Raw genomic sequence first — 10,469 nt, 5'->3', positions numbered from 1 at the left:
TGAGTGCGTGGTGGTGGCCACTGTGTCAGCCCATCTCATTGAACCTCTTCATCTTTCTCTGACATCCTTCTCCAAGACCTGGTCTCTCCTGATAACAAGTTCAAAGTACATGAGACAAAGTGTCACCATCTTCCCTTCTAAGGACCTGTGTTAGGCTGGGTAGACTAGAAAAACAAATCCAGTGAATGAATATATATAGATATATATTCATATGTATATATTTCACATAGAGATGTGAAAGAACTTTATATCAAAGAGTAATTATATATTATGAAGACATCCCAGCCTAGTTCAGATTAAGTCCATAAGTCCTATATTATCCCATAAGTCTAATATTAGTCCATAAATCCCTCTTCAGAAGCATGCGGCACATGCAATGATGCAAAATGTAGGATCCTCACAGGCCAGTGGGCGCAAATCCTTGTGGATCCAGTCCCCATGAGCATCTCCAGACCTCATGTAGGTCTCAGTATGGCTCGTCAACAGGAAAGTGAAGCAGAGGCAGGTGTGGGGGGCGGCCCTAGGACCCTCCTTATGAGAAGGTCATGCCCACAAGGAGGTACGATCAGGCTGTGTGACCTGATTGACAGGCTCAACTGCACCCCTACACTTCCATATCTTCCAGTTGTCACGGAATCATATAACGACCATGAGACCATTGTTCATGCTCCTGTCAGTCCATTGTAAATGCCATGTTATTTTCCCAACGTGATCGTGCAAAAGCACCAGCTCTTCTTTTGTCTTCTTATTGGTCGTACAGATTCAAGGCGACCTGGGGTTGGTAGGTGCCCTCCAGCCAGTTCTGCCTCATGACGACCCGACCCTGTGTATAACAAAACAAAACAAAGCGCAGCCCCCTGCACCATCCTCACAAGGGTTCCGGTGTTTCAATTCATTGTGGCAGCCAGTGTCCATCCATCTCGTCAAATTTCCTCTGTTTTAATTACCCCCTCTTCTTGCCAAGCAGGATGTCTTTCTCCAGGGACTGGTCTTCCTTGACAACACGCCCAAAGTACGTGAAGTAGAGTCTCGCCATCCTTGCCTCTAAGGAGTATTCTGTCTGTACCACTTCCAGGAAAGATTTGTTTGTTCTTTTGGCAGCCCGTGGTGTGTTCGATGTTCTTTGCCAGCACCACCATTCAAAGGCACCGGCTCTTCTTTGGTCTTCCTAATGCATACTAGTCCTTATGAGATCTCTGATGGTGGCGGGGGGGGGGGGGTTTGAGGGCCGAGGCTCCACCGACCTGCCTCTGTGTGTCCCACACTACTTGACTGTTCTTTACCCTGGTCTCACCCTCTCTTTGCAACTCCTACAAGCATGTTGTGGAAAAGCAAAGCACAGCTTCCTCAGTAATGTTTGCATGCCAGACATACTGTTTTTAAGTAGAAGTGGGAGGAGCCCTAATGTGATAGTATAGTGGGTACGCATTCGGCTGCAGTCCGGAAAATCAGCAGTTCAAAATGTCCGGCCACTCTTTGGGAGCAAAATGAGACTTCCTTCTATAAAGCAGTCAATCTCGAACCTCGCGGGGGAAGTTCTACCCTGGCCTGTAGGGAGCTATAAGTCAGCATTGACTCAATGACAATGAGCTTGGTTTTTGGTGTGTGGTGTCCCATGTAAAACACATGACACACTGAAGAAATATTCTTTGTGTGTCTGAAATGGACACGTGGTTCTGCAGAAGCCTGTAGTTTTACTCGCCAGGCCCACCAAGGCACACACGTGCACACACACGTGCAGACACACACATGTGCAGACACACGCATAATCTAACCAGTTGCTTTTGCATCAGCTCAACTCACGGTGGCCCTACGGATGCATGTAGTAGAACCAGGACACAGAGGGTTTATAATGACTGATCTTCCTCCACGTCAACCCGAGAACCCCCAACATCCTGGACTCCTCAAAAAGCCAATCCCCTCTTGTTACTTGTCGGAGGACCATCATCATCCTCATTATCACCGCCCTCATTAAGATGCTGGGTGTCACTTTCTTCTCCCATGTGGCAGCCGTCATTGTTCATCGCTCGTGGCACCTAGCTACTGGGCAAGCATTGCCCCGTCTTTGATAGGCCTGAGTCCATTGCCATGCCAACCTCTCTCGTGGAGGGCTTGCCCCATTGCGCTCACCCTCTCCACGCTCCCCTCCTGTGCTTATGGCAGGCTTTTCCTCAGGGACCACTCAAGGAGACCCAGAAGAGGCCCCACCACCCTGGGATCATCCTTTGGGATGGGATCATCCTTTGGCAGTCCGCAGTACGCTCAGATTCTTCACCAGCACTGCAAAGCTCGCTCACCAAGGACAACCCAACAGGTCACAAGAGAGCCTGCCTTAAAATGGGCCTCACCACCTCACCATCTGTGGTGACAAAGAGGACTGGAAACCACACACGGGTGTGTCAAAATCCTAGCCCGACAACCCCAGCACGCTCTCTACCATCATCATCTCCCCGGAGAAAACAGCAGTGGTCGCTGGCCTGGATGTAGGAATGACAAGATGTCCCTGAGATGGTGATCTCCAAAATCTCCAAAACCTCACTGGCCATCGGGGGTCTATTCGGACCCCGAGAGCTCCTACAAACAGAGTGGAGCGGCCCCTGTGGCTTCTGAGACTGTAATTTTGAAGGGAGCAGAAAGCTCTGTCTCCCACAGAGCGGCCAGTGGTTTCGAACTGCAGATCTTGCACTTAGCAGCACCCCTCGTCACCACTGGGCCACCAGAGCTTCTCCAAAACCTGAAATCCTCAGTACCCACTGGGTTAGCTCTCCTCTGTTTTCCTCCTTCCCCAAGAACGGAGAGGGCACAAAACCACCCCGGCAGATGGCGGGTGCCCCGCTCGATCGATCCTAGTTTGTTCTCGCTTTCCCTAATCCTGAACTCCCTGCAGAGGCAGACCACTGTCCAGGGGTTCCTGGGACAGGCACCCACAGACGGATGAGTCTCCACCACATAGCCACTGGTCAACCCAAGGGCTGGCGCTGGGTATGCTGGCAGTTTCTGGGGAGCAGGCAGCAGGGTGTGGAGATGCTTCTGTGCCTGAAAGGGCACGGGTGGCAAGTAAAGAACAGGAGCAACACTCCAGTCGCAGCTGGGGACGTCCCCCGTTGGCCGCATGGAGCTGGGATCCAGTAATGCTCCTGCATACTGGCATCCTGCTGAAAGGATCCACGGGCTTCGGTGCTTCTCCACAGCCCCACAGCTCAGGTCTGAGGTCCAGAAGGAGCACAAAGCCCAAGTCTCCAAGAATAAGATTCCTCCCAGGGCAACTGCTCTAATCCACTTCCCAAATGGTTTCTAATCCCCTCCTTAGCACAGAGCTTATAAGGCGGTCTGCTCTTGGCCATGCTGCTCCCCGGGAGGTGTGATGGGGAGGGGTCCAGGCAGCAGAACCCTTCTGCAGTGAGGGGAAGATATGCTGCAGCATGCCTCTTCTCTGTGACCGAGGCAGGGTGGCACTCACTGGCACATCAGGCACGGGCTGAACTTCCCACGAACAAACCCAGCTCCTCCAAGTCCACACGGGTTGAAGCTCTCCTCGTGCAAATGAGAGCCCTTGGGCTTAAAGAGACCACAGGAGGTGCCCCCAAAGCACAGGGACCATGTAGCCACAGCCAATTCAGGCAGTGCGCAGAGGCCCAGCATCGAGAGGTGTGGCTCCCAGAGTTCATGGGAAAATGATCTCAGGAGATCATGGAATTTTCCCACAAACCTCTTAAAGCTCCCACGTAAACATGCCAGAGAAAGGCAAGGGCTCAAGCAAATGCTTACACGCTCGTGTCCATAGCAACGCTGTTCACAGGTGTCCATCAAAGGCAGTCTGTCCACGGGGGACCTCAAACTTTTTAAACAGGGGGCCAGTTCACTGTCCCTCAGACCGATGGAGGACTGGACTATAGTTAAAAAAAAGCTATGAACAAATTCCCATGCACAATGGACAAGTCGGCTGCTAAACAGGACAGGCGGCAGTGGCAAAAACACCCAGCGGACTGGATAAATGTCCTCGGTGGGCCGCATGTGGCCCGTGGGCAGTCGTTTGAGGAGTCCTGGTCTACACAATAGAACAGTGCTGGGAGGCACCCGTGAATCAGTTCTGACTCACAGTGACCCCAGCACAACGGTCCTGCACCGTTGTTCTTGAACTTGAACTCATGGTTGCAGTCAGTCTGTCAGTCCACTTTGCCAAGAGCCTTCCTCTCTCTGTACCAAGCATGATGTCCTTGTCCAGCGTCTGGTCTCTCCCAATAGCATGTCCAATGTACAGGAGAGCATTCTGGCCATACTTCCAAGACAGGCGTTTGTTCTTTGGGCAGTTCTTGGTGCTGTCAATCTCCTTCGCCAGCACCATGATTCAAATGCATCGGTTCTTCTGTGGTCTGTCCAAGACTCACGTGCATGTGGGGTGGTTGAAAATTCCAGGGCTTGGGTCAGGCACACCTTAGTCCTCAAAGTGACATCCTGGCTCTTTGACACTTCAAAGAGGTCTTGGGCAGTAGATTTCTCCAATGCACTGCGTCCTTTGAGTCCTTGACTGCCGTTTCTATAAGCGTTGATGGGGGTTCCCAGAAAGATGGGCTCTTTGACAGCTTCTATCTCTTCTCCCTTTATTATGATGTTCCCTAGTGGTCCACTTGTGAAGCTTTGGATATTTTGATTTTTGTTTTTATTTTTTACTTGAGTTGTAATCCAGACTGAAGATTGCAGGTTTTGATCTTTATCAGCAAGTGATTTGAGTCCTCCTCAGCAAGCTAGGCTGTGCCATCTGCATTTGCAGATTGTTAATAAGCCTTCCTCCAAATCCAATAATAATCCAGTGAAATAGTAGCCATGAACGCAGTGTATTTCTATTACATACTGTGGCAGGGCCGCACTTGGCAAACAGGATGCTGAGTAAAATGAGCCAGACACAAATGGGAAGAATGGGTGAATCCGTTGGGAAAGTAGGTATGCGTACGCAGGTTCGTAGTTGTTAGGGGATTGGTGGAGGAGGGAGTTGGGGACTGGCTGCTTAAGGAGCATGGGGTCTCTATTAAGGAGGGGGGATGATGCCACGATTTCCAAACTAGATACAGGTGGTAGTTCTATGTACAACTGGGTGAAGGGATCACTGAGTGTGCACTTTATGATGAATGGTTACAAGGGCCTCATCTCAGTCTAAATACACATGCACCAGCATTCACACATGCATACAGACAGGCTGACATACAAGAGGTGTTTGCTGAGCCCGAGTCCCTCCTGTGAAATTTGGACCCACCTGTGGCCCTGACGGGCAGTTCTATTGGCTTATGAGAGAGAAGAGCCTGTGTATGGGTGGGGTTCCTGCAGAGGAGGGGCTGGGAGGCAGCAATTGGCAGGACTCACACTGAGCAGTTAGAGTTAGTGTGCCATTCCTTCGTGGAAGAATGAGAGTGGGAACCTGATTGGGACTGAAGGGAGGGAGTGGGTTGTGGGGAGAACCCACCCTCTCATCAACATCCAGAGCTTCCAGGGACTCTCTCAGGGCCAGAAGGAGGCAGACTCAATGTGGAAGGATCCTCCCTGGGGATGGCACCCAAGCAGGGGCTTCACGCTCCAGGACCAGGTCTCTTCCTAAGGGCCTCTTCCTCTCCCAACCACCCAGACATCCAGACATGGGAGCCATGTTCCTCTGGGGTGGCTTGACCTTAAACAAACTGCTTCACCATGCTTTGCCTTGGTTTCCCCATCTGTGAAATAAGGGCAATGGCATTTCCTGGCCTTGGAGGGATGCTGATGAGTTTGCTAATTAAAGTTTTCTGAATTCCTTGGCAGCTGAAGAAGGAAAAGGGCAGAGATGTGTCAATGGATGGTTTTCAAGTCCACTGATGCCTCATATCCAGCTGGGTGTGGGCACACTTTCCTCCACCAGCAGCCCCCCTTCCTCCACCAATACACACACACACACACACACACACACACACACACACATACAAACACACACACGCATATATAGCTGCACTTTCTCTGAGCGGCTGTAGGGAAGGGTCTTGTAGCTTTTCTTCCACAAGGGTTGGCCCTGCACATGGATAAAGACCACTCCCCTTTCTGTGATGAGATTTGTGGAGGGGAAGAAATATCCTAGAGTCTAGTCATTGCTTCCTGGAACTCCCCACATGGGGTCCAGGAGGTTGGCCTTGAATTCGGGGAGAGGAGAGGGGGGGACCCTCCTCTGAAAGTGAATGTGTATCCTGGGCAAGGGTGGTGAATGAATCAATACAACTTCAGAAACCAATTTGCCAGAGGGGAGAGGCAGAGCCGTGGGAGGTAGTCGACAATGCAGATGGCAGCAGAGGTGGGGAGACTGTAAGAATGGAAACGATGAATGGGGGCCCCAAAGGGGGCGGCCCAAAGGAGAGGAGGGGAGGGACCAAAATGGGTAGCCTCCCACCTGGATACCCCAGAGTTGTTCTGAGTGAAAGCAGAGCCCAGGAGTGGCTGGCAAAGAGGCCCTGCGTGGTGCCACTGCTGAGGACGCTTGGCTGCTAACCGGAAGATTTAGGGTTCAAGTCTGTGCAGCGGCATCTTGAGAGAAAGGCCTGGGGATCTACCCCTGAAAGCTAATCCACCGCAGACCCTGTGGATCTCAGTTCTCCTCTGGCGCGCCTGCCACTGCCGTGAGTAGAGGCCCACGCATTGGCAATGAGGTGTGTTGGCAAATTCATTGGTAGAGGGGTGTGTGGACACTCAGATGTTCCGGAGCTAGGACACAAAGCCCTGGCGTGGGACTACCTGAGCCCACCCCACTGCTTCCCAATGCACCGACAAAGGACTCCTGGCCAAGGCATTTGACCACTAGGTGCCCCACCTCCCCACCTGCCACAGGTGCACAGTGGAGGCTCATGAACATCAGCCACCTGGCCCCTCTGCCTGGCTGTCCCTTCTTTCTTGGGTCCACCTGGTACCTTCTACTCATCCTGAGACCCAAATGCCACCCCTCCAGGAAGCCCACCTGACTGCTCCAGGCAGAAACCCCCTCTTGTCCCTCGTGCTCCTGCAGTGTGATTGACATTCCTGGGCCCTCACAGGATAACATTCCAGCCACCGCATCCATGCTGATGAGATGCACCAGATTCTATTCCTCCCGACCCAGGATGTCCAGGGACAAGCCTCCATTGCCCTCTTCCCAGAACCCCCACCAACCCCCCCCCCCCACTCCAGTGACCCTGGGGGTGAGATCCTGGGAAACCAGCAGCCATTGGGAGCTGGGCAGCTCAGGTCGCCCTGGAGCTCAGGGCTCTGCGAAGGGAAGCAAATTAGCCTGGAAAAAGCTGAGGGAGGTGGGAAACCTAGAAAGCCATGCAAGCTCACCAAGACCTGCAGGGCAGTCGTGGGCAGTAAATTAGCCCAGAGCCGGGGTGCTCATCAAGGCGCCTGAAACACACCCCTGAACGCCGCTGCCAGTGGGCACGGGGCCTCGCCATGGCACCGAGTGGAGTGCGCGCCTAATGGGGCCATTCCATCAACGTTGGCTGGGCTGTTGCGAAGCAGTGTCGTAAAAATAAACATGCTTACTCTTGTCCTGCATAATTGGCTCCCTAAAGAATCCTTGCCTTTCGAATGACACCATGTCCCTTGGCCGGAAGCACGGCTGTTTCCAGCATCTGGGTACACAGCTTTGATTTTTCTCTTGGCAAAAAAAAGGAGAGACAGGGAGAGAGGGGGGGGGAAGTGGGGGGTGGAAAATCAAGCGCTAGGAGCTTTCCTTTTCCGTCTGCAGCCTGAGCATCCTCAGACGCTCCTGCCGTCGGTCGTCCTGAGTGGGGCTGGGCTGCGTGTGTCAGAGCTGGCCCTGCCGCTCCGCTAGGCTGCACGCACGAGGGAAAGTCTATAATGACCCTGCCAGGATGCTGATAAAAGTACCCCTCTTGAAAAAAAAATCATTAGAAGTGAGTGTGGTTGCATGCCTGGAAAATGTCGCAGCCTCCGCGGCTAATCTCTTGACTCTCGCCTAAGATGGCTTTATGCAACCATTGGGGGGATCGAAACCGCAGTCGAATGCTTATTCTTCATTAAGCTGCCGTTGGTCTGGAAGGTGGGGGGCGTGAGGGTGTGCGAGCAGAGAGGAGTGGCGTTAGCAAGGCGCACGCACGGGAAGCCCGCCTTGCTTGCTGCCTTGATCCCCTCTGATAGAGACCCTGCAGAACAGAGGAAAACTGACCACTTAGGTTTCCGAGGCTGTGATCCTGACCGATGTGTCTTTCTCCCATGCAGTGGTTGGTGGCTTTGAACTGCCGGCCTTTTGTTGTCAGTCCAAGGCTTTAAACCCTGCCGAGCCCGGAGCTTCCTCCACGGAGCCATGGAAAGCCCATGGGGCTGTTCTCCCGTGGCTCTGTAAGGCCACCACGAGGTGGAATGGGCTCCGTGGCAGCTGCATGCTTTTCTCCTCCTTCCCTTCCATACCTCGGAATGCCCATGACCCTGTGTGGACCTGGAGGCTTTCTTAGCCAGCAGGGGGTGAGTTCTAAAGTGGATCCCTTCGTAGGGGTGGTTTATAAAAGGGGGGAGAGGCACTGAGAGACACACAGTGGGTTCCTGCCTGTGGCCAGCCTAGGAATGTCCCGTCTACCAAGACCGAATGAGGGAGAGCCGCAACCATCCACGTGAGGTATCTCTTGCTACAGCACACATGAGGAACAGAGACACCCCCTGTTGCTCATCTGGGGGTCCAGCAGGCAGCGTGCCGGGGACATCCTGAGAGAGATGCTGTGCATTGCAGCCAGACACAGAGAGGGCACCTCAGAGCCAGCAGGGCTTTCTGGGATGGTAAGTACAGCCCTAAGTGGCCTGCCTGGCAGGTCAGCTTTGCTCCTGAGACATACACGAGAGGCCTCTATGCAGGGTGACAGTCAGCGAGTTGTCAGCAAGCCTGAGCCTTCTTCTGTCCCGAGTCTCCCCCTCAGCCCCAGTCCCCTAGGCCTTGGCATTCTCTTCCCACAGAGTGGACAGAGCCGTCCCTGGAGCCCACTGATCCTGGCTGTTCCTGAAGACCCGTGGGGTGCACGCTTGCTCATGCCCCAGCCATACAGGCCCCCAGGACAATCCAGGTCCAATCACGATGGAAGTACCCTCAGATTTTCCTGTGGAGTCTAACAGAAGCACTAGCCTCCCCTGGTGCCCAGGTGACAGCCCTGCCAGAGAGTGGAGCCATCCTGTGGGGTAGGGGTGGCCATAGCACAACTCCAGCCCTGCACAGCCCCGGGGCAGCAGGCAGCCACACCTCAGGCTACTTCATGCAGCCAAACCCAGCATGTCTTCTTTCCAGACCAGGCCGAACACGGTCTCCTGAATCAGAGGCAGGGCCTCATCTGAACCTCAGCTCTACCATGGACTTGCTATATGACCTTGGGGAACTCACGTAACCGGTCAGTGCCTCCTCAGGAAGGAGGGAATTATTAACGTATCTACAGCATGATGGGGACGCTATAAGGATTAAGGCTAAGATGCGTGGAGGGCTTGGAATCGTATCGTCGTCAATGAAGCACTGTGTGGGGATACGCTACATACACACACACCACCACGTACACAGACACTCTGTTCTCACGGTCCGAAGTTGTTAAGTTCTATAAAGGTCCCATGAATATTGGGTTAGCGAAACCCAACCAGACCTTTATTGACCGTGCAAAGGCATTCGACTGGGTGCATCCTAACAAACTGAACACAGCATTGAGGAGAATGGGAGTTCCGGAACGCTTCTCTGCACTCATGTGGAACCTGGACCCGGACCAAGGGGGGTTAGGGTAGACTCGCTTCTCCATACTTATTCCTTCTGTAAGCTGCACAAATCATCCAAGGAGCCAGTCTATATGAAGAAGAACTTGGCCTGAGGATCGCAGGAAGGCTTAACGTAAACCTGCCACAAGCAGATGACACAGCCTGCCTGCTGAAAGCTAAGAGGGCTTGAAGCACTTACTGGTCAGATCAATGACTTCAACCTTCCACATGGATTGCAGGTCAATGTAAAGGAAACCAAAGTCCTCCCAACTGGATCAATGGACCCTATCATCATCATCAGAGCAAAGATGGAATTATCAAGAATTTGATCTTGCTTAGATCCACAATCAATGCTCATGAAAGTAGCTCCAGTAGAGGACTCAAAGGATGTACTACATTGGTAGATGTGCAGCACAAGACCTCGGTAAAGTGTGAAGGAGCAAGGATGTTGCTTTGAGGATTACGGTGCACTTGACCATGGCCATGGTATTTTCTATTGCCTCATATGCATGTGACAGTTGGATGCTGAATAAGGAAGCACATTTGAACTATGGTGCTAGGGATTAAATGCAAAGTACCGTGAACTGCTAGAAGCTAAAACAAATGTGCCTTCAAAGACGACTGGCCCATAGAAGGGAGGATGGATAAGGCTTTATGTGCATTGGACATGTTATCAGAAGAGACCAGTCCCTGCAAAGGAGCAGCATGCTTGGTAAGCAGAAGAGCAGCCCAAAGGAGACGGA

The sequence above is a fragment of the Tenrec ecaudatus genome, chromosome 1 (assembly GCF_050624435.1).
Source record: "Tenrec ecaudatus isolate mTenEca1 chromosome 1, mTenEca1.hap1, whole genome shotgun sequence".
Classification (NCBI taxonomy): Eukaryota; Metazoa; Chordata; class Mammalia; order Afrosoricida; family Tenrecidae; genus Tenrec; species Tenrec ecaudatus.
This window is presented reverse-complemented; position numbering follows the sequence as displayed.